The sequence below is a fragment of the Mastigoproctus giganteus genome, chromosome 2 (assembly GCF_048544385.1).
Source record: "Mastigoproctus giganteus isolate SK-2022 chromosome 2, ASM4854438v1, whole genome shotgun sequence".
Classification (NCBI taxonomy): Eukaryota; Metazoa; Arthropoda; class Arachnida; order Uropygi; family Thelyphonidae; genus Mastigoproctus; species Mastigoproctus giganteus.
Genome location: NC_143576.1, coordinates 186,232,787 through 186,258,898, shown reverse-complemented (window position 1 = coordinate 186,258,898; position 26,112 = coordinate 186,232,787). Strand labels below are relative to the sequence as shown.

Below are 26,112 nucleotides of genomic sequence, written 5' to 3'. Positions count from 1 at the left end.
AAGGCGCCTCCATAGCCATGTGGGAAGGAGCAGCAGCAGTGCGTAGCCCATGCTTCTTGATTAGACCGGGGTTCGAGCCTGTCACCATCAAATACGGAGGATGCCGAAAGGTCAAGGAATGACCACCGCATATCCCGGAGCAATATGGCCTTAGTTGCTAATGCTCCTAAAAACCAAATAACAAACAACAACAGAACTATACAAACATTTGGAGCAAGTGGATGGGTGAAATGAGAAGTTTTTTTTTTTTTTGCTGCTTTCTTGTATCGTATGCCTATGCTAATTTATTAATGAAATGCTACAACTTGAATGATTGAAAAAATTCAATGCCAAACACTGTTTCCCTGTCTTCAGGCCTGTGGGATTAGAACATTGCTTTGAGGTATAATTTTCTAGAAAGCTTTGCAAATTTCTGTTAAAATCTAATTATGTTAAATAAAGTTGCCGAAGTTACTGGTGGGGGTTACAGGTTTTGACTTTGGTTTGCAGAATAAATCTTGAATGGGTAATTTGATAACGTTCGACATTATTGTGAGTCTTAATTACAATATTTAATACAATATCCAATGTACATTTTACAATAATTACACATTTTATAAAGATTTTTGTTGAGTAAAGAGACTGCACAAGCTGTTTGACTGAAGTAATCTGAAGCCAGAATGGGAAAATGTATGATCTATCAGACTTTAAAAAGAGTCTTATCGTGGATGCACATTTAGCTGGAGCTATGATTCAAGGAATAAAAGACATAACTGGTTTTTCAAAGGCATCCATCTCAAAAGTTTTTAATGACTGGAAAAGAAAACAGTTCTTCAACATCTCAAAGGCATAATGGTGTTCTTCCATATCTCAGAGGTGGTATCATGGTATGGGAAAACAGTACTTCAAGAGCAAAGCAGTCCCACTCTGAGGAGGACTGTATGAGAAAAAATAGGACATCTAATGTGCAACAGATAACACCTGAATTCAACCAATCCCAGAACTGCCCTATTTTGACCTATACCATGCTCAGGGAATTAAAGAAATTGGGTAATTTGCAATTGTCTTTCTATTCAGAAGCCACACATTTTGGAGAAAAATCTGTTTGTAGTGGTGCCAAGAACATAGTGATTGGACAGTGGAACAATGGAAGAAAGTCTTGTGGTCAGATGAATTACAATACACTTTGTTTTGCACTGATGTTAGGCAGAGAGTTTGGAAAGAACCTCACAAAGTGATCGATGTTGCTTGCCTTGTTAAGACAACCCAAACATCTGGAGGTGGTATCAGTGACGTAGCTACCATGTAGGCAGGCAAGGCAATTTCCTCCGGACCTGGGCCCTTTAGGGGCCTGGAGTGTTTGGCTGTCTCCTCTTTTTGCAATTTTCATTAAGTAGGGGCCCGAACATGTTCTTTGTCTTCGGGCTCGAAAAAGGGTTGCTACGCTACTGGGTGGCATCATGGTATGGGAATGTTTTTGTTGGCATGGATTGGGTCTGTTGATACCGGTGAAAGTTCAAATGTTAGCCAAGGAATACCTGAATATTGTATCGGATCTACTGCATCCTGCAGCATTATGCTTTTTTCTCAAAGGTGATGGCCATTTTATGGATAACAGTGTCTTGTGCCAGAATGGTTCAGAGAACGTGACAGATTTCCACCATCTTCCCTGGCCCCCACATTCACCTGATTTCAGTCCTATTGAGAATGTGTGGGATGTGCTGGAGAGAGCTATTTGGCAACGAAGTGCTCTTCCTTCAACTTTGTTGCTTCACATTTGCTGTTATTCAAAACAAAGCTGGCCCGATTCGATACTGAGTAAAGGTTCATATTTTTTTGGCCTGTGTGTGTATTATTAACCAGCTTTTTTAATAGTTTTATAAAGCAACATAAGTAACTGGCATGGAATCTCAATCATCTCTGCTAATGATAAGTGGGATGCTGGTTAATGAAACAGTACAATTTATTCATAATTTTCACAGTTTGTATATATACAGATATGTATAATCAGTTACAAAAGAAAGTAATCAACTTATTTGCAGAAATATATAATTTGATGAAATTATTATTTTATTTATTTTTTTATTAATTTATTATTTTATAAAAAGAGATTTGTCTGTGTGAATTTAATTTTACATTTTTTAAAGCAAAATAATGGATGATAAAATTAACACATTTGCGGCCTTTATGCACATAAGCATAAAATGGTACTAAAGTGATGTGCTGCATTGCAGTGCATATCTGAGCTCAAAAGGCACCTAAGCACTGTGATGTAATGCATATCAATGGCATTCTTAAGCAGTCAATGAATGCCATAAATGAAAGGCATACACAAAATTAACAAAGTGGCACACTGGTTGAATGCTTTGCAGCAATGCTTGGCTATTGTTTATACACTTGGCACACAGTTTTATTTGTTTTTTGCTTGTGCTGATGTTAGTTTATATGCATGAATAAGCTTTTTATAAAATTTCAAGATTCTGGTTTACAGCTGAATACAGAAGTGTCCACTTTTAGCAATGAATTCCAAACTTAATTTTCAACTATTATTTATGAATTTTCAGAATGCTGGGGATGTTGGAATTCTACTTTTTTCAACATTTGAAAATTATGGCACACTGAATGGGTTATCTCAAATTTAGGTGGCAGCGAATGTGTTAACTTACAGGAAGTAATCTGAATTTTTTTTTCTTTTGAAGCTGTTTTCACGTAAGTTGGCCCTAATTTTCTATAAATATAAAATATGTTTACATTTAGTGGACATTTTATAATGAAAAAATCCATATAATGAGTGAAAAACAGTGTGACACTATACACTGCTGCCATTTCATCAAAACAATTACACAAGGTGCAGAGAGGAGAAATTCATTTATTGTGGATCCGTGGTATATTTATTTTATAAATATTGTAATTTCTATGGTTTTTTCCCTCTATGGAAAGAATGCATATCATTTTATACTAGTTCAGAGGGAAAAAAAAATGACACTATAGAAACAAAAAAAGTTAAACTTAAAAAACAAAAGTGCACACATTGATTAAGACAAAGATAAGGTTTTATTGTATTTTTTGCCAAAGTACATTTTGTACAGATTGTATAGCAGTTTTTCATATTCAACATTGTCAAAAGCTTTATGAAATTTAAGTATATGATGTCAAAATTTTTTTTTTTTTTTCTTCTTATTCCTTTGTTATTGCATCATAGTAGATCAGTAGTTCCCAATGCTGTGCCCATGGGTACCAGGGTATCCCCAAGACTTTTTTGATTGCCTTTGGATAGAAGTCATAATAAATAACAAAGGCTGTAATATGAGCAGCAAACATAGATAAGATTAAAAACTTGCAAGGTATGTCAATGCTGTTCATGTCCTAAGGCATACAGTCTTTGTAAGCAGCAGTTTACTTCCTTGTGGGATGCTGCTATCATGTATTGTGCACGACATGGTAAGGGAATACTGCTTACCAGTTGTTACTAGTAAGGTTGTGAGAACGTGGCACGACAGTGAAGGAATATGGGATGTACTACCATATCATGATGTTGCTGTTTTCTCTTGCACTGTGGTTTATTATACTTTGAGTTCTTTTGTGCACTAATTGTGCTACTTTTTGTCAAGCTCTCAAACATACCTGTAAGCACAATTTTGGGGATCATTGTAGTAGATATTCAGATTGTTCAAAATCTCCCCTTAACAAATTCATTCTGTGATTGCCATTTAACTGTATTCCTCAAGACAAGCCTGCATTATTTCTTTGATCATTACTCCATTATTTCTCTGTAACAGAAGTTAAGTTTACAGGTCTATAATTACTCACATCACCCTTTGATCCCCTTTTATGAAAAGGGGGCATATTTGCACATCTCCAATCTATAGGAACCTCTCCTGAATCCAAGGATGCTTTCATAATTATGGCCAAGGGTTTGCATACCTCTTTTGCTGGTGCTTTTAATATAATTGGGTAGATTCTGTCAGTCCAGGTTCCTTATTTCCTTTTAGCTTCAACAATTTCTCTTTCACTTTTTTCTCAGTTATCTCAAAATCATTTAGCTCCTATTTATAATTTAATATACTTCTGGTATCCCCATCCCAGAAATTTAAAGTGTGAATATAGATGCAAAATATTTATTCCATTTGTCAGCACCTGAACAGGATCATCAGTAGTTTTGCAGTTTGTATCTAGTTGAGCAATATGGTTCAAAATTATTGTTCCAGTATTAACATGTGCAAAGAATTCTTTGCTACTTTTCTTGGTATTCTTAGCCAAAGACTTCTTATAGTCTGCCATAGTTTGCCTAAACCCCTTTGACAACTTGATTGCAGACTGATTTGTACTTACTATAGGACTGTGACCCCTTATTATTTATAATTCCCATGCATTTTTCTTTACTACTAGTCTCATAAATTCATTTGATATCCATTAGATCTAAACCTTGAACAGTATTTCTTAGGTGGCATGTATAAAGGGCCTAATAGCTTATACTATTACTTCCCATTTAGAATTTGCAGTTGGTCCCACTGAAGTGAATTTAAAAACTGTTTAAGATCGTTTTAGTCACCTTTATAAAAGCAAAATCCTTTCTCTTTACCCTTGACAGTAGGAATCACTAGGTATTACTGTCACCTAGTGATTCCTTTATTTCTCTTGTTGCCTCTCTAACATGCTGGTGTAGAAAACAGTCATCTGTTTAGTGGGCTAAAAGCTCTGATACTGTGTGAGTGACCAATCCACAAAGTTCCAATCAATATTTGGAAATTGAAAGTTCCCTATCATGAGTCATTACAGTGGCTAAAGTTAACATTCCCATTCTGTTTGTTTGTGTAGTTCTTTGTTTTTCACAACAATTTTGTCTACTCGTATTTTTGTTTTTCCAGTGTTAACGCATGAAGGATTACTGATGGTCAGATGTCACACCAGCCTGATTGAACGTCACACTGGCCACCCACTCAACTCAGTGCACTTATTTGGATTCTGTGCTTCTTAACCAAGAACATAATCCCCCCCCTTACATTTTGTAAATGTTTGGTATAAATCTGTAAATGTTGGGTGTTGTATTTGATGAGGAAATGTCTTTCCCTCCTACACTATATACCCAAAAAGAAAAACTGAGAAACTATATTGATGAAATCTCAGGAATAATAAGAATAATTTGGGCCTCTAAGGAAACACCACAAAACTCTGCTCATTTGGTCTTTCTGCTGATTGTGACTTATAGTGTAGTATCATGGTTTGACAGAGCCACCAAAAGGCTCTTCAGAAGCAATTGCTGCCAATACTGCAATCACAAATCACTAATTAAATTACAAATCAGTAAAGCCTGCAGGATGGTCTCCATCTCTAATCCTACAGGATATCTTTGTAAATAGATCAGTTGATCTTGAAATCCAGCATAAGGGCCTTCTTTATGCAGAACCTGTCTGCTAGAATCCAGAACATAGAGTTGAACTTGTCCTTTTCATTATTCATTGGTGTAATTAACAAAAAGGAGTGTATGTGTATATTCATTGAAATTTGGATTCTGTGGCAAACCAGTTGAACCAAGACAATTGGGATTGGTCATTTGGAACTTTATTCTTTTATTTTTTTGTGCTGGATACAAAACGGCTAGACCAATTGTGGTTCACGTGCCCAAAGCAGCATGTGTACAAATTTTTTGGGCACATGGAATTCAGAGCTTCGAAAAAAATTCCAAACTTCATGCAGTGATTTGTTTAAAGTTGGATTGATGAGACGTACTGATGAAATTGTGAAACAAAATTAAGAAACAAATTCAGACTAAGATGCATTAAGGGCTTATGCCTCAGGCTGCAGGATCTTAATTCATCTTATACACCATCAGGCATGTTTCATGTTGTGAAGTTATACTTCATAACTGTTTTGCCATCATTACATTACTGGGGTACTTACCCACCGAAGAAGGGCCAAATAGCCCTGAAATGGTGCTGTCTGGGTGTGGTATCCGCTGAGAATAAGTAACAATAGTCTTCTCCTTTGGAGAAATGTTATTTATTCGAAGTAGTGCAATATCATGGCAACTCGCTGTGAAGGTATTCACATGAGATGTAACTTAAATGATGCCGCCTTTGCAAAAATTTGCTAATTCAGAGTTTGGCTGTGTACTAATATGATGCGTTTGCACTAACTTGTATGAAACATTCATAATTTCACACATTTATTCAGAACATAAGTTATTGGTAAAGTTATATGAGATATATTATCCACATTCAGTATTTAGTGTAGCCTCCATTGTCAATTACGGTTTGTATGTGGCATGGAGATTATTCTTCATTAATTCTCATAAATATTTTAATTGCTATTTGCCCTTTTCCAGATTGTTCAGAATGTCAGCTCAACCAGGAAAGAAACAAAAATCTTAAAATGAAGAGGGGAGCAGCAGAGAATTTCAAGAATCTTGGTGTGAAAGATTTGATATAATTTAAGAAGGATAATAAAGCATTATGCATTTTGTATTCTGAAATGCTAGGGTAGTTTTAAAAGATTTAGCTAATTTTGGCATGCGATTTACCCAATGATTACCTGACAAAACTGCTCCATAATTGCTAGTCTCAAGCACTCCAAAGGACTGGAGTTTTAGGTAAAGTAAACCCTACCATTGCCAACCTTAACCTTTAGGGGTATGATAGCCCTATGTACTAGGGCTATCATACCCCTAAACAGAATCAGTGGAAGGTTTCATTCTACTGTGCTAGCCCAAAACTCAAGGGATCACAAGGCAAACTAAACCTTACTATTGCTAACCTTACTGGGGTAAAATAATTCTGTCCCTTTCTGAAAGTATCCGATCAGCGGACAAAATTACTCCATCTTGCTAACCCAAAATTTCCAAAGAACAAGATCACTAGGTAAACCATAACCTTATTACTTTTGCTGGGACAGTGAAATCCCATCCCAAGGTGGGATTTTACTGGCCTATCACAAGGGATAAGGCCCTGAATCATCACTGAATTGTTCAGAAAACTGCTTTACTAGACCTTAGTGCAGGAACACCACACTGACAAGTTTTATGTGAGTATTGTTCCTTGGAGTATGATTCAGTTACTACTGAATGCCATCATAGCCTAGCTCTTTCTTTTCTAGACAACTCAACTGGCAAGTTCAATTTTATTTATTTTGGTGACACACACATTCACTGCAAGCTTCAGCCTCTACAGTGCTCCACCAACCCAGCTTGGAACTGCTTCAGGAATTGTAGGGCAACAATAAATTTCTGCTTGTAATAATCTCAGAACCAAAATTTGCCAGATTGTGAACCTACACCCATTCAGGATAGGATATTTACACTGGAATTTCTTTGGTATGGAACCTTTGTCCCACTGCTGGTGATATCCTCCCTTAGGCATATAGGATTTGCCTAGGGCAGGATCCTTTCCAACTCTAGGGCTGTCCTGGTTGGGAACACTTTCAGCCCTGACTATTGCACGGGGCAGAACATCACTGAGGCTGGTTTGCCAGAATGAGATCTCTATAGGATGAAGACTTGCCTAGGAGCTGTGTGGAATTAACTGCTAATGCCAGGCAGCTGTAGTCAGATAATTTGTTTGCTCAGGCTGACCTCCATCTAGCTTCAGTGGGATTAAATGAATACTTTTCCTTATAATTAATGTTTCCTACTTTCCTTCTTTCTTGTTTTGATATCTCTCTCTCAATTCTATAGTACCAGACTTGTTTAATTCCAGCACTATGTCAACAAAAATCCCAACATTTCCCATATAATCTGTCCACCCCTCTAGTTCCTTGAATTTATTCAAACTACCCACCTCTACAATACGAAATGGAAGTTTATTCCAACGGTCAACTACCTGCTGCTTGAGGGCAAATTTCTGCACATTTATCCTGCAGTCATCATTCCTCAATTTGAATTTACGACCCTCGTATGTTTGAGAACAAGAGGGACCATTAGCATTTAGCTTACTGAATTTATTCAAAACCTAAATATCTCAGTCAGATCTCTTTGCAGGTGCTTAGTCTTCATATGCTGCTGCAATTTGCAGAACTGAAGCCTTTCTTGGTAAGGGCATACTTTTGTTTCTCTCACTGATCTTTGCTCTTCTCTGCACCTGTTCCAACAGATCCACATCCTTCTTAAAATGAGGCTTCCTGCATGTATGCAATACTCAAGTTGTGACCTAACCAATGTATTTTACAATAGGATAATCATCTGCTTATATGACAGAATTTCTGTATATCATTGACAAAACCTCATCAGCAGGTACCACTCAGTTTTGTTTCAAGCTGCTTATGTTTTGAACCACCTATTTATGTCCTGTTTTTTGATCACTGCTCCAGTATCATGCACTTTAAGTTTTTTCAATTTTTCAGCATTGTAGACAGTAGGTAAAGGTTGTATTCTTTTGCAGTATTTGTTTTACTTTGTTCCATCCCATGAACCTCTTGTATAATTCTCAGTTTGATTTCCAGTCTTAATTCTCTTTGTTTATGCTTTGTTGTCATATGTTAGATGAGCTTTAATATAAGCAGACTTAATAATAATAGCAATAAGAGCTTAACTGACTTAAGCTCTTATTGCTATTATTAAGAGCTTAACTTATAAGTTCTTCTGAATTGGCTTCTATAATTCCTGCTCTCTCTTTCAAAACAGTCTGAGCACGTGCCGCCACCAGCCAACATCCATTTACTGTCCAACTTCAAACTCATAGAACCAACTTTTCATCTTCCTCGTTTATTCATTCATCTGCCGTTTTCTGGAACAACCTTCCTTCGTACGTATTTCCTGAAAATTACAGTCTACAGAAGTTCAATTCCAATGTCAACAAATGTCTTCTTTCATTATCTCAACCTCCAACCCAAGCACGGTACTAAGTACTATAGGTTCTAATACCTCTAGTGTTTGGGGTTTACATAAAAAAAAAAAAAGAAAGAAAAAAAGCAAACTTTGATTTAATTTAATGATGCAAGCTCTATCAGCCCAGATCCTTTAAATATGGCACAAAAAAATTAAAAAAAATGGCTGTAACAAAAGACAGTTTGAAAATGGTCCAACAATTAAACACCTTCAATTGACGGTTTTTAAAGTATGTATACGTTATAGCTATTATAAACTGGTTTTATTTACATCACGGTCAATTAACAAGTCGATGCTATCTTTCAGGAAATGCAGGACTGGTCTGTCATGTGCATGCTGATCATGGGATAATTGTAGAATAACTGCACTGAGCTTTGTATTAATCATAGTAAAAAATGACTATTTCTCACAGGATAAAAATGAACTTCTTAATACAGGCAGATCTCGCTTTACGAGTTCCCGGGTTTACGAGGTTTTTTTTTTTTTTTTTTAAGGTATCAAGTATTCACAAAATCGAAAATATAAACATTAATTGCAAAAAATAATGTTAAACATTCATAAATAGCACATTTCAAACCACGTGCGTAGCTATACAATACAGTGTACCCAGCTTTACGATATTAAAGTTCCAGAGACACAGGGGCTCACATCTGGTGAGTATGGGCCTGGCACACCCAGGGTCCTGAGCTGGATATCATCATTCTTCCTTTCTTCGTGATTCCTTTCTACTTCTCTCTCTCTCTCTCTGGGTAATTCAGAAAATTTTTTTTTGGCTGGTGCAGAATAAGCCTCGTGCTTCCTTGCACCACATGGCTAATAATAATAATAATAACACCATCGCATCGCGAAAATATTGTAATGTGAACCCAATAACACATTATTTTTTGGTAATTCGTTCCAGACCTCGGAAGTTGAAATTTTCGCTATATAACTCTCTAAAAGGTTGGTTTTTATAGAGCAAATTGTATTAGTTACCAATTCAAATCACTAAAATGCACTACACTTTCATCGTTATCATATGTTCTTTTATAAGAACCAATTTTGAATGCCTTTGACATTTTTCTAAAGCACATTTCTGGAGGTCACTACCAGAAAACAATAAAAAGAATTTGCACTTTCTGGTTTATTGGGTTTTTCTGTTGCTGCAAGCAATTATAAACGGGTAGTAAACTTGATGTTATTGCATTTGCGAAAATACCGATAGCTGGAATTGTGTGATTTTTTTTTTTTTTTTTTTTTTTTGCATTATTATGGTGAAATGAGTTTCCCCTTTACTGAAATTTTCAATCGTATAAAAAACAAATTTTCAGAATCTTCTGTTCCTTCCTATTTTATTTTTTTTTTTTAAGCTTCGTAAACTTGTTACTCCGCGCAAATCATGTTAGTTGCAATTTGTGCGTTCCGTTAAAAAATGCTTATGCATCTATTGAAATTTATAAAGAAAATCTTGGAAACAAATGCCTCTTTAAGCATTTCTGAAGATGACGACTCCATGTGTAACAAACCTAGTGCCGAGCCAATAATGAGTGATCAATGAGTGTGCATTTAGTTGATGATGAAGAATAAACATTCTTTAAAATTTATAAGTCATAAATAATTTCTTTTATTATTATAATTTGCTTGATTTTACAGGCTGTTTTAATTTCTTTGAATAAATCAATCATTGTTTAAACATAAACTAATTAGCTAACTAATTTCATTGTTGAGAACGTAACCCCTATTTTTAACATTGTTTATGGGATTTAATTCCTGCTTTATGAGTTTTCGCTTTACGAGTGCATGCTAGGAACGAATTAACTCAAAGTCGAGAACTATCTGTACATGTTAACCGAATTTTGTAATAAATGAATGTCTTTCGCCTATTCTTGGCAGAGGAATGATTTGTGCTTATATAAACAAGAATTTTGTATGAAAAGTTTGTATTAATGAGATTTGTTTTAGTATTATTATTAGTCTCTTCAGCAGTCTCATTAGCTGACTGAGCCCATTCATTTCTTTCAGCTTCTAAACAGCAAAGGCACTCTTACTTCAACACTTTGCAGTAAGTACTCTAATACAGGAGGGGAAAGAGGAGTTATGCTCTTAGTTAAAAAGCACATAAAATCAAAGATAGTGCATCCAGTTGACATGGGTGGCCAGTGCAATGTTGAGTCAGTTTGGTGTGACACTGGGAAAACAAAAAGAGGAGTAGGAGTGTGTACTCAGGGTCATTAGACCCTGATGAGTACAATGAACAATTGTACAGAGATATAGAGTGGGCCAGTAAATCAGAATGTCTTATAATGGGGGATTTTTTTAACTTTCAGATATTGGCTGGAACTTGTGGGTTGGTCACTCACACACTAGCAAGACGTTTGCGGATTTATTGGATGACTGTTTTCTACAGCAGCATGTTAGAGAGGCTATGAGGGAGTGATACTTTTGATCTGATTATACATGCATTAAGAATCTGCAGATAAAAGAGCCACAATTGGCAGTGATCAGTGTATTGATTTGGGCTTTACTTAAAGATGTAACTACCATCAAGGGTAAAGGGAATGGCTTTTGCTTTCATAAATGTGACTACAATGGTCTGCACAGTTTTTAAATTCTATACAGTGGGACCAACTGATGATGTTACCAACAACAAATTCTAACTGCGAAGTATTCAAGGAATTAATCATAGAAGATACTAGACTTTTCATACCAACTAAAAAATACTCTCTCAAGGTGTAGGCCTAAATAAATGTCAGATGAATTAAGGAGACCTGTGGCACAGAAGAAAAATGTATGGGATGTATATGGATTATCAGGTGACACAGAAGACTATGGTAGGTATAAACTAGTCTGTTATCAAGTCACAAAAGAGTTTAGGCAAGTGAAGGCAGATTACGAGAAATCTTTGGCAAAAAGAGCAAAGAAAAATAGCAAAGACTTCTTTTCTTATGTAAGCACTAGAAGGAAGGGGATGAATCAAATTAGTCCACTTGATGTCAGCAACCTGAGAGGGTCATCAACAGTTATGTTGGATGACCCTGCTCAGGTTGCTGAGAAATTGAATGAGTATTTTGCATCTACATTCACACATGAGGAATTTTGTAGGGAAGTGGAGGCCAGAAGTTTTATCAAACTCTAACAGCGAGCTAAATTATCTTGTAATAACTGAGAGCAAAGTGGAGGAAAAATTGTTGAAGTTAAGCATAAGGAATTCACCTGGGGTGGATGGGATCTATCCAGTTATATTAAAGGAGGCAGCAAAGGAAGTAAGCAAACCCTTAGCCATAATTATGAGAGCTTCTGTGGACTCAGGGGAGGTCCCCATGGACTGGAGGTGTGCAAATGTATTCAAAAAAAAGTGTTCAAAAGTAACTATAGATCTGTTAGTTTAACTTGTGTTTTGGGGAAAATAATGGATTCACTGGTTAAAGAAGCATTGCAGGATCATCTAGACAAGACTGGAGTAATAGTTAAGACACAGCAATGATTTGTTAAGAGGAGATCTTGTCTGACTAATTTGATTGGATACTATGATGTGTTCACAGGGGAACTGGATGCAAAAAATATTATATACTATTGCACATGAAAGACTGCTGTGCAAATTGGAGCAGTGTGGCATTAAGGATAAGTTGCTGCCATGAAGTGATGGTTGAGTAGGAGAAGACAGAGCATTGCTGGAACAAACTTCCATCTGTTTTTGTGGAAGCTGCACACTTAAATTTCAAGGAAGAACAGACAAATTATTGGAGGGTATGGATAAGTGTTGGTTTTTTTTTTTTCCTTTGGCTGATGCTGTTTAAGCTTGCTTTCTTGTATCATCCCGCAGTTAACCAATGACTCCGTTATTTTTTTCTGGAAGGGAGGCCCTACTCATGTCAGCCTTTGATTTCCCTTTATGAATTGGGGATACATTTGCACATTTCCATTCCATAGGGGCCTCCCTTATCCTCACAGTAATCACATCCCAGTTTGTTGCAATAGGGGTCATGTTGCTTCTGTCAGTGACAAACTTATTTTTTTATTTATAGAAAAAGTTTTATGGATTTTTTGAATACTGTTTGCAGTATATCAACATGTCTTTTCTTAATCAATTTGAGTACTTTATGTAAATATTTAATTTTTAAAAAGAAAATTAAATATGTAACCCTGTATTTATCTCATTGGATTGAATTTACTCCATGCGACTAAGAACAATTTGTACTTGGTCTGTTCCATCCACACAGCTGAAATACCTGTTGTTGAAAACAATTTATTTGAATTGGTTGCAGAAAATTCTAGAAATGTCTTTAAATTAATGCACAATTAGTAAAAATCCATAATTAAATTAAACCTAATTATAATATGCACATGTTGATTGGCATGAAGTGATATTGATAGGAATTTACTTTACTGGTATGCTTTCCTCTAATTGGTAAAGCTCTCTGGCTTCATGACGTGGATGTATTGCCTGGAATCAAACTGTTTGTGTGCACCACATTTCACTCAGTGAGCACTGCTGTTAGTTATGATGCATTCTTTTCAAATCAAAGTGTAGGCTGAGGATGGGGTTTTTATTTACATTTGTTCTCTGACAGGTTTAAAGTGAGTGTTAATTTCACAAATTAATTAAAAATACGTTTTGAATATAGAACATGGATTTTTCACACTTGTGTTCTCAAATGTTAATAAAATGATCTCATGAAAATAAACAGGACATTCCACATCAGAGTAATTGACACTTCTGTAGTGGTACAATCTAAGTGATATACAAGAACTAATTCAATACAATTCTATCGGATTATGCCTATAAGAAACTAACTTAATATTGCAGACAAATGTGGAAATAAAACTTTACACGATCCACAGAAAGCTTTACACCTTCCAGTGCTCTCCATGAAGATATGGCTGACTATTATAAGGAGGGGTAGCTTATCTTTTGTAAGTACATCCCACTGCAAATGTTGTTAGTAGCAGTTACATTCTGTATCATTACTGGTATTGCAGTGATATTTGTAGCATTGCTTCTCCCACAAAAACTAGTATATTTATATCAGTATCTTGATGATGTGGTCAGTCACCTACCTCCTCCCATCTGCGTACTGGGAGACATAAATGGATATAATCCATTGTAGGGATCAGTCAGCTTGATGGGCAGTACTTGACACTCTTAATTACTTGTGCACATGTTTTCATTTGCCTACGGTAACAAGCTTTGCAGTTGACTTATCAGTATGCTCCTTGACTGTTAATTGGAAAATTCATGATGATTTGTTAAAAAGTGACCACTATGGGATAATTTGCAAAGTTTCAATGATTGCTTCAGACTGTACAGATATAAAGTAGTCAAGTGAAAATTTCATAATGTGAATTGGGCTAGTATAGACAGTCTTCAAAATGCAGTATGTATTTGGCTTGTTCAGTAGACTCTCTGTTGAGTCACATTACAAATCAGATGTTAAATGGAGCAGAATCTGTCATCACAAAAGCATCAGTTTCCACTTTCAATCTAAACCTTGGTGGAATAACAACTGTAACAGCCAAAATTGAAAATAATTCCATTTTCCACAACAGCATACCTAATTCAGTAAAAAAAAAAAAAAAAAAAAAAAAAAAACCTAGAGTAAAAGAATCTGCAAAGATTTTCTTCTATAGTTACTAGAACTACTGATACTCACAGTATGGAAAAGAATATGCAATATGTGTGGCATTCCCTCTTGTAATAATTCAGTATTGAACTGAATGAACAATATTGCCAATCCAAAAGACATTGCTTATGCACTTTGCATAAGCAATGTATTGGCAGCAGCTTCAAACACATCAGAATTTCAGAGACTAAAGGCACATTTTTCAATGCTACTTGCTAAGCATCATATAATCAACTTTTCATTGCAGATAGCCTGTATGCTTTTAGCTAAAACAAAGGATAGTGTTGCAGGTTCTGATGAGATTCATTATGTACTGATTAAACAACTTGATAAGAACTTGCTCAATACTCTATTACTCTTTTATAACAGAATATGGCACAATAATAATATATGGAAAATATCTATCCAGAAATCTGGTGTCATGTCATAGTCATCACATTCTTGAAACCTAAAAAAGACCCTACAAATCCAAACAGCTATCACTATTTATTTTACCAATCGTCTAGGAAAGATACTGAAAAAAATGAAACTGTCATCTGATGGCTTCTTAACACCCAGTGTTTTCTCAGTCCACACTGATATGTCTTTGAAAAAAAATATATTGGATCTAGATGCAGTTGCTAAAGTAGAAGAAAAAGTGAGCAATACTTTCCTCAAAAATGAACATTTGTCGTGGTTTGCTTTGACATAGAGGAACCTTTAACACAGCCTATGGCATAATAGAAGACCTCCACAATCTTGGAATACCTCTATGAAGGAATTGAGCAAGTTCTTATCTATGATCATGGAATACCTCAGTGAAGGCATTCCAAGGTCATAGAGGAATTTTCACCATTAAAAAGAATTCCAAAACTAGGGGGCCATAGATTCAAATTACAGGGGAAGAGGTTTACATTAGATTGTAGGGAGTTTTCTTTTAGCCAGTGAATTGTTCATTACTACATATGCAGTTAAGTTGCCTCTGCAGATAGTTAAGGCTGACAATTTGAAGAAATTCAAGGTCAGCTGGATAGTTAGTTACCTACATGGGGAGGGAAGCATATACAGTAGACTGTTGAGCTAATGGCACCCCAAATAACAGAACATTCAAGATTCAAGCAAACTGCACATTGAGATCGGATGTTTATATACATCGCACATGTCTTGCAATGCCGAAAACGGCAAGTCAAGTGATTAATGTATTTGTTTACGTGTGCCATTCTCAAAGTGAATTCTGAAGATATCATGGATTATACTGCTGTTTTACATTTATTTTAAATTAAAAACTCCTCACTATGTCCTAAAGTTAATAAACCTCATACAGAGAAGAGAACAACAGCATTAAAGCTTAGTGACAAACTTGATATAATCCAAACTATCACATTAGGGTCACCCAGAAAGTTAATTGATACCCATGTGTATTGTGTGTTCTCTGGTCGATTTGCCTATTTTGCTGGATGAAAAACCCTAGTTTCTGGGGGAAAAAAACCTTGCTATCTATGCCTGTGACTGACTAACTCAGCCAGTGAAAAAAAAAAAGCCCATATAAAACTTCCTTGTTTCATTGACTGGATTTGAACCCGGGCCTTTTCCACCTGGTGTGGGGAGGATGGTGATGACACCACTGTGCTACCCGTGCAGACTAAACTTGATCTAATAAAAAAAAACAGAACGAGGTGTAGATAGGAGTGTATTAATGGCAGAATTAACTATATAGTATCGGTGTAAATACACCATAGTTAACCCATAAACTTGAGCTTCGTATGTAGCATAGAGGGCATCGTTTTAATTGTATCTCATATTGTGGTTGCCTTTACAATGAGATAGCTGCTATTGCATTACTTCAAATAAATAACGCTTCTTTAGTAGAGAAGACTACTGTTATTTATTTTCAGCGGTACCACCACCCAGACGATTGTTTCGAAGCTATTGGGCTTCATCATCAGTTTGCGGGCAGGTACCCAGGTAATACAATCTCGTTGTAAAGGCAACCACAATATGAGATACAATTAAAACGATGCCCTCTACTCTACATACGTAGCTCAAAGTTTATGGGTTAACTATGGTGTATTTACACCGATACTATATAGTTAATTACCAAAACCCATAAGGATTATGCCTAGTGCATTTTCAAAATAATGGCAGAATATAACATTGGATTGTCAACATGTTTGTTTTTTATGTGCAGTTAATAAAATTGCATTCTTAATCTCTCTATTTCTTATTAACCTCATTATTTCTGTATTAAATATATAAAAATGAAACTTTATAAATAACAGAATGATCGAAATAACGGCACCTTAAATCCCTGAAAGGTGCCATTATTCTGAAAGTCTACAGTAATTTGTTTTGTATTTTATTATCTACAGTTCTTTTTTTGTTGGTGCAGAAAAAGCCTCTGACTTCCTTGCACTGTATGGCTAATACTAATTAGCATAAGATGCTATAAAGCAAGCTTATTTAGCATCAACAAAAAAAAAAAAAAAAATACCACCTAATTTCACTCATTCATTCACTCCAAAAGTGTTTGTGTAGTTCAGCCTTGAATTTCTTTAAGCTGTCAACTTCCACAACAACAGATGTAAGGTTTTTTCTAGCAATCAGCCACCTTGTTATCTACGCCTGAGAAAATCATGTACTGTGTAATAAGAGGGCTCTCCCAAAATTCATGTTAAACTTACTAAGTTATTGAATCCTTCAGGTTTAGAATACTACCCTTTCCAGAATCCATATTCAAGAAGAGCAAGTCCCTTAGGTTTAAATCCTTACTCAAAACTGAGCCCTCAAACAAAATTACTGGGTGTGTCATTGATTGTATATATTTTTCAGTAGCGTTGTCTTCTAATAGTGGCAAACTGCTGTTGTTCCATCAATCTTAACCATAACAGAAAAATGTTATTCTTTAACTGGTATTGTCAGTTTTGTTTTTTATTAATTTAGTCGAAAATGTTAAATTAGCGACATTATTGTATTATTCTGAGTATTTTTTAATTAAAAAAAAGATATTCTAGGTCAGTTCTGTATAAAATCATGTACTGTATAAAACTGTATTTGTAGAAGAAGAATAAGCGAGATTTACCTCAATATGATACATAGAATGCTTCCATATGATACTCTCCAGAAATTAAAGCTAATATAACATTAATGCAAAATGATTACAGTAAAAAATAACTTGAAAATAATTAAAAAATCAGTTGAACAAAATTAAAGATTAATAATAATAAACTTAAAAAGTAATGTAAATTTTGAAAAAAGAGTTTTCCTTCCTGCAACTGACAACACTTTTCGAACGAATATCATGATCACAGGAATGAAAATTACGGGGTGTGTGAATGTGAATCTTAAATAGATTGTCTTCACACATGTGCCTAAAAGACCACGAATAAGAGATTAGATATGGATGGCGAACTTTATTGGAATTCTTATGTAATTTAATTTCAACGGTTTCTGCAATTAATAGTCTTGTATAATTAAGTTGGACACTTAAGTATTTTGGTTTCATTGAATAAAAAAGTATGTTTTTTGTTAATGGCATGAAAGGCTAATTCTGATGCTGCTGAATAAGAAGCATGAACTGAGGACATGTTTTACTCAAATTCGGTGGAAAATGCTCCGATCCTTGATAAGACTAGTCGCAATCGCTGCAAGAATTGTTGTTTGCCAGGTCATTTATTTGTTTTGCGAAAGAGGAAAGGACTGAATGATTGTATAGTATAGTGTGTAATTTCCATATTTTCTGGCTATAATCTTAAATTCTGAATCTTTAAAGAATATGTTAAGCTGTTTGTGCCACCATTCAATATATGGGACAGAAATAAAATATTTTTTTATGTGACTATTTTTGGTTGGTGTAGTTTTTTTGTATCCCATTATTAGCTTATACCCTAATTTGGTTTTTATTGTAGCCAGGTGGTAACCCCTGTTTAAGAATCTGCTGGTTAATATCTGTATTTCTGAGTCTAAAGCAGATTCTGTCATTGAATATTTATAGGCATTGAGAAATTGATTAAAGATAATAGACCTTTTGTAGGTGAACAGGTGATAGCCATTATAATGTAGAAGTATACCAGTGTTTCTTGGTTAGCATTACCCAGGGTGAATGGGATCTATCCAGTTATATTAAAGGAGGCAGCAAAGGAAGTAAGCAAACCCTTAACCATAATTATGAGAGCTTCCTTGGACTCGGGCGAGGTCCCCACGGACTGGAGTTGTGCAAATGTATCACCAATTCACAAAGGGGGTTCAATAGGTGACACAAGTAACTACAGACCTGTTAGTTTAACTTGTGTTCCAGGGAAAATAATGGAATCACTAGTTAAAGAAGCATTGCAGGATCATCTAGACAAGACTGCAGTATTAGTTAAGACACAGCATGAGTTTGTTAAAGGGAGGTCTTGTCTGACCAATTTGATTGGATACTATGATGTGGTCACAAAGGAACTGAATGCCAAAAGTAATTTTGATATCATATACAGTAGGCCCCCGTTATAACGTGGTTCGCTTTACGCTGATTCGCTATAACGTTGTTCTTATATTATAACCCGTATCTGACTATAATGCTGTCACAGATCACTATAACGCTCTTTTATAGATTGCATTTTTGGCATATTTAACGAAATCGTTTCATTTGATGGAGTTGATAGCTTGAAAATGAATAGCAAAAGAGCATTAAAACGTTTCCCATGCGACTTGAGAAATTTTCCCACGCTCAGTGAAATTTTCTCGCACGCTAATTTAATTGTAGTACAGTGACTTGTTACGTAGTTCCGAGATCAACATTTGAAAAAAAGTATATTGCTTGTAATATTTGCATTATATGCATTTATCCGAAGTCTAGTCATCTCTCAGTACTGTATTAGACATCGTGCGAAACGGACAGTTTACGTGAACATTGTATCATAATTAATGCAACCAATGCAGTTCCATTTTCGAAGAGTTAATAATGGCCGATAAGAATGAAAAAACAACGACATCTGAATGCAGTACGAAGACTATAAATGTAAGAAAAAGACTGAATTTGAAAATTAAATTAAATTAAATTAGATTTAATTAAATTAAATTAAATTAGATGTTTTGAAGCAAATTGATTCTGGTCAAAAACAAGTGGATGTGTGCCATAATTTAGGACTTGCAAGTTTAACTGTAAGAACAATTATAAAAAAAATAAAGAATTCATTTTAGCAGTGGGAAAGATAGCTGTTCCACTGCAAGCAACTAGGGCTAGGCCAGCTATTAGGATTGAAATGGAAAGACTAACTAATTTTATTGAAAATAATATCCAATGCAGAATTCAGTTAAGTTAAATATTATTAAAAAAAAAGAAAGAGATTAGCCAATACGATGAAAAAACTGAAGAAAACTCGCCTAAAAAAAAAAAAATATTTGGAACCATTTAAAACTAGTAAGGGCTGGTTGAATAGATTTAAAATCCAGGGAGAAGCCACAAGTGCACAGAAGGAGCCGAAACTTTCAAAAAGGAACTTGTTAAAAATTATTGAAGAGGGATATTATGTGTTATACTGTACTTCTCAACAAGTCTTTAACATAGATGAAGCAGGACTTTTGTGGAAACGAATGCCTAAAAGAAGTTTCATATTGAAAGAATAAAAAAAATACCAGGTTTCAAAGCGGCGAAGGATTGGTTGACTTTTTTGTTGGGTGGTAATTAAACTGTGGGGGATTTAAAATTAATACCCCTTTTAGTTTATTTGGAAGAGGGCCAAAGTTCAACCCGAAATCGACACATTTTTCATGATTAAATTCATCAATTAAATTAATGATTTTAATTGGAATTTCAAGTTTAATTTTGATATGTAAGTAGTTACCACATAATTATATACGTATGTAATGCAGAATATTTTATACATACAAATATTTGAATATTAAATATTTTGACCGACATTTATGCGTCTTTTCACTACCGTTTATTATTGATTAGGAAATATCCTATGGCACCAACCGCAACTCACAAATGCATATGTTACCTTATGGGAATGCAGCGCTCGCTTAGCGCGGATTCACTTAGTGCTCTGTTTTTACGGAACGAATTATCAGCGTTAAGCGGGGGTCACCTGTACTTGGATTTCAGGAAACTTTTGATATTGTTGCACATTGAAGACTGCTGTAAAATTGGAGAGGTATGGCATTAAGGGTAAGTTGCTACAATGGATAAAGGGATGGTTGAGTGGGAGACGACAGAGAGTGGTAATCAATGGACACTGCTCTTCATATACAAATGTTGTTAGTGGAGTTCCCCAGGGTTCAGTGTTGGGCCCATTGTTGTTTTGTATATTTATCAATAATACTGATGAAGATATATCAGGTTTAATGTCCAAGTTTGCAGATGATACAAAGGCTGCAGGGTTGTTAATGACAGTAAAGACAGTATGCTACTCCAACTGGATCTAGATAAGTTGGGAAAATGGGCTGAGAAGTGGCAACAGAAGTTTAACATTGACAAATGCAAAGTACGGCATATGGGTAGCGATAACCGAAGAGAAATGTACCGACTCTGTGGTACTACACTCAGGGAAGTGGAAAGTGAAAAAGACCTGGGGTAATTGTGCGGTCAAATATGAAGTTCGCTGAGCAGTGCAGACAGGTTGCCAGGGCAAGTCATGGAGTCTTGTCAATGATATATAGGAATTAGGCTAGCAGGGATAGAAAGGTGATTATCCCGTTATACAAGGAAATGGTCAGGCCACACCTAGAGTACTGTGTACAGGTCTGGAGGCCTCATTTTAGGCAGGATGTTGAGTTGCTAGAATGAACAAAGAAGGGCAACAAGATTAGTGAGGAGAACAAAGTGCTGTTCTTACCAAGGAAGGCTTAAGTTCTGCAAATTGCAGTGCCTGGAGAGTAGGCACCTGTGAGGTGATCTGATTGAGGTGTATAAGGCCTTGAATGATGGGTTGAGCAAGCTGAATGCTGATGCGATTCTTCCTCTTGCTCAGACTAAGAACCTAAGGGGGCACAGATTCAAATTGAGGAAAGATAGTTGTAGAATAGATGTGCTGTAATTTGCCTTTAGCCAGGGTGTGGTTGATTGGTGGAACCGGCTTCCCTCTTTTGTTGTGGATGTGGAAGCTAATAGCCTAAATAAATTTAAGGCTGAGCTGAAATGCATTTAGAATGAATGGAGAGGTATAAAATGGGAGTGGTTTTTTTTTTTTTTTTTTTTTGCTGATGCTCCATAAGCTTGCTTTCTTGCATCGTATGCCTCTGCTAATGCTCAAACCATTCAAGACTTTATACACGTCAGATCACCTCGCAGGTGTCTACTCTCCAGACACTATAAATTGCAAAACTTAAGCCTTTCTTCATAAGATCATCCCCTTTGTTCCTTTCACTAATATTGTTGCCTTTTCTGTACTTGTTCCAACAGCTCTACATCCTACTTAAAATGAGGCCTCCAGACCTGTATACAGAACTCAAGGTGTGGCCTGACCATTGCCTTATACAAGGGGATAATCAGCTAGAAAAATTCCTGTATATCATTGACAAAACACCATGAGCTACTCTTGCAGACCATCTGCACTGCTCAGAAAACTTCATATCTGCCTGCACAATTACCCCCAGGTCCTTTTCACTCTCTACTACTGTCGGTGTAGTACCACACAGTTGATACATTACTCTGGGGTTACTGCTTCCCATATGCAGTACTTTACATTTGTCAATGTTAAACTTCAGTTGCCACCTCTCAGCCCACTTCTCAACTTTTCTAGATCCTGTTGCAGCAGCTTACTGTCATTAGTGTCATTAACAACCCTGCTGACCTTTGTGTTGTCTGCAGACTTGGACATTAAGCTTTATATACTATCATCAATATCATTAAAAAATACAGAGAACAACAGTGGATCCAACACTGAACCCTAGGGACTCCACTAATAACATTAGTCCATGAAGAGCAGTGTCCATTGATTACCACTCTGTATCCTCCCACTCAACTATCCCTATTCCAATATTAGCAATTTCCTTTCAATGCCACACTGCTCCAATTTGTGCAGCAGTCTTCCATATGCAACAGTATCAAAAGGTCTTTCTAAGATCCAAGTATATGATATTAAAATTATTCTTTGCATCCATTTCTGTTGTGACCACATCATAGTATCCAATCAAATGGTCAGAGAAGACTTCCCCTTAACAAACCCATGCTGTGTCCAAGCTATAACTGAAGTCTTGTCTAGATGATCCTGCAATGCTTCTTTAACCAGTAATTCTATTAATTACCATGGAACAGAAGTTAAACTAACAGGAAATTATGTAATTGTGTCTCCCTTTGATCCTACTTTGTGGATTGGGGTCACATTTACCCATCTCCAGTCCATGGGTACCTCCCCTGATCCAAGGAAGCACTCATAATTATGACTAAGGGTTTGCTTACTTCCCTTGCTGCCTCCTTTAATATAACTGGATAGATTCCATCCATCCCAGGTGCATTTCTTATGTTTATCTTCAACAATTTCTCCTCCACTTTACTCTCAGTTATTACAAGATTATCTAGCTTACTGTCAGAGTTTAATACACCTCTGGCATTCCCCTCCCTGAATAACTCCTCATGTGAATGTAGATGCAAAATATTCATTTAGTTTGTTTGCTACCTGAGCAGTATCATCAATATTAAGTGGACCAATCTGATTCATTCCCTTCTGGAGTTTACATAAGTAAAGAACTCTGCTGTTTTTCTTTGCGTCCTTTGCGAAAGATTTCTCGTAATCTGCCTTTGCCTGCCTAACCTCTTTTGTGACTTGGTTACAGACCGGCTTATATCTATCAGAGGCTTCCGTGTCACCTGTTAATTTATATGTATCCCATGCATTTTTTTTCTCTGCCATATGTCTAGTTCATCTGACATCCATTTAGGCCTAAATCTTGAACAATATTTCTTAGTTGGTAAGAAAAGGCTAGTAGCTTCCAAGATTAATTCTTTGAATGCTTTCCATTTTGAATTTACTGTTGGTAACATCATCAGTTGGTACCACCGTGCAGAATTTAAATACTGTCTCAGGCCACAGTATCACATTTGCGAAAGCAAAAACCCTTCCCTTTACCCATGATGGTAGTTACCTCTGAGTAAATCCCATTTCAGCACACTGTCACTGCCACCTTGTGGTTCCTTTATCTGCAGATTTTTATTGCATGAAGAATCGCTACTGATAATCAGATCAAGAGTATTAATCCCACTAGTTGCCTCCCGAGCATACTGTTGTAGAAAACAATCATCCAATAAATTCACAAAAGCCTTGCTAGTTTAAGAGTGACCAACCCACACATTCCAGTCAATATCTGGGAAATTAAAATCCCCAGATATTGATTGGAGATTTTACTGGCCACTATTTCTCTGTACAGTGTTTATTATACTCATCAGAGTCATTAGGGCTATAACACACTACTACTCTCAATTTTGCTTTCCCATTGCTTATGTCACACCAAACTGACTCGACATTGCACTGTCCAGCCATGTCAGCTGGCTATACTTCCTTGGATTTTATGTGTTTCTTAACCAATAGTTTAACCCCTCCTTCCTTCCTATCCTGTCTATCCTTTCTGTACACATTGTTCTCCCCAAATTCCAGTTCTACATTCCTTATATCTGTGTGACACCTCGTCTCTATTATCCCAACAATATCTGCTTTTGAAGTTTTGACCAACACCTCAAATTTATTTACCAAACTCCTGGCATTGGTGTATACATGCACCTGTTTCTATTTTAGCTACCCTAATACAGCCCATGTATTTACTTATTCTGCAATGACTCCCAGCAGTCTCTGGAATCCCCTCTACTTTGTGTTCCAGGCTGCTGATCATTTCAATACGAATCACTTTCATCTCTGCCAGCGGCTACTGTTAATATATTAATCTGTGTATCCCCCCACAAGCTAGCAGTTTTCTGACTCACTTTACTCTGCCTCAATAACATCAGCAAATAATTTTGCATCCTTTCTATTTAGGTGTATCCTACCCTGTGGAAGGAGTCTCTTCGGTTTACGATAGATGTTAAATTGGATTTTATTCGGGGCCTCTGAAAGGACACTATGGGCTTTCCTGGCTGCGTGTTTACACTGCTCAGAAGACTTTTTATATCTGGCTGTATCATAACTCCCAGATCCCTTTCTTCGTCCACTGATTTTAATTCAACCCCACCAAGTGTGTAATTTATTTTGGGGTTGCTATTCTCCAAGTGTAAGACCTTGCATTTTTTTGCATTAAAACATAGCTGCCATTTCTCTGATTATCTTTTGAAGTTTGTTCTAGTCATCCTGAAGGAGTGCTGCTTGGCACTGATCATTAATAACTTTAGCAATTTTAAGTCTACAGATTTTGACATTATCCCTTCATAGATGTCATTTATGAAAATGAGAAACACTATTCTTGGGGGACCCGACCCCTGATGTTTCACCAATCTGAAGAATATTCATCAGTCACAACCCTCTGCCTTGCATCCACCCAGAAATCCATCTTAGTATCTTTCCAGTAATCCTAGCCTATACAATAACCTCTCCTGAGGGACCAAGTCAAAAGCATTGTGAAAATGCAAATAAACTGCGTGGAAATTGTTCCCTACATCCTTTTCATGACTGTGTCAAAATTGTCTACTAAGTTGGTTAAACATGAGTTTTCCTTAACAAAACCATGTTGTGTTCCCTTCAGAATGCTATATCTGTTTATCTGATTATTTGGATTGCACTCTTAATCATTGCATTTAAGATTTTCCCTACCACTGAAATCAGGTTAACCAGTCTGTAGGTTACCAGCTTCTCTTGTAGAACTGCTTTTATGTATTGGCAATATGTCGACACTTCTCCAATCCAAAGATGCCCCCATAATTAACCTCAATGGTTAAATATATTCCCTAGCGGTCTCCCTAAAAATTATGTATATGCTATCAACTCTGGGAATCTTACTTTTATGCTCAAAGGTTTTTCTAATAAACAGTCATCTATAATTACTAATTTCATATGCTTCAGCCTCACTCGCACAGCTTTTTCTTGGAATGAGGTGTCTTTTGTCAGTAAAGACCGATGCAAAGTATCTATTTAATTCATTTGAAATATCAGTTTGGTTGTCTAAGACTTTCCCACACCCAGTGCACAATCCGATCTGATTATCCTTCTTCATTATATTCACAACATGAAAAATTCCTTGTCCCCATTTTTTGCTTTCTGAGAAAATGCTTTCTCATATGCAGCTTATGCCTCCCTAACCTTATTTGTGGTACTGTTGCAGATCAACTTGTACCTGTTGTAGGCTTCAGTACTTTTCATCGCTCTGTAACTACCCCATCCTGTATTTTCATGCTCTATTTGACTAGCCAGCCCTGCAGTCATCCATTATGGCATCCTCCTCCTGCAATATTTTCTTAATGGTATGTATGGGTTTATGGCTTCTGTGATTTTTGCTTTACATGTATTCCATAATTCAAGTGTATTTGCCCTCACTCAGCAATTTACCCATTTAATAGACACCCCATAGTGCCTTAAACTCTCAAAGACCCCTCTCTTCTGAAGTTAAAACTTATTCCTTTACCTTTAACTACTTCAACATCTTTCTTCATCTTCCAACTGAATGGCTTGATCGCATCCTGACAATGGTTCCTATACTCTATAAGCCCTGTGATGTCATGTTGATTCATTATTAATGATGAGGTGAAGAATATCATCCCCAGTACTTTCTCTAACATGCTGGTAGAAATGATGATATTAATCTAGTTTATGTAATAAAATTTCTCCCCGTGGT

General features: G+C 36.1%; 1 protein-coding gene across 2 annotated transcripts in view; it reads left to right on the top strand.

The window, feature by feature from the left end:
• Positions 1–26,112, top strand: part of sip3 (septin interacting protein 3) — a 224,242-nt gene that overhangs the window by 3,033 nt on the left and 195,097 nt on the right. The window contains exon 1 of one of the 2 annotated variants that reach the window (XM_090368847.1): positions 2,587–2,688. The exons of the other annotated variant lie outside the window; for it this stretch is intronic. The gene's annotated coding sequence lies outside the window, so the exon portion shown is untranslated. Of the gene's footprint in view, positions 1–2,586; positions 2,689–26,112 lie in introns of those variants that run through there. 2 annotated transcript variants of the gene reach the window in all.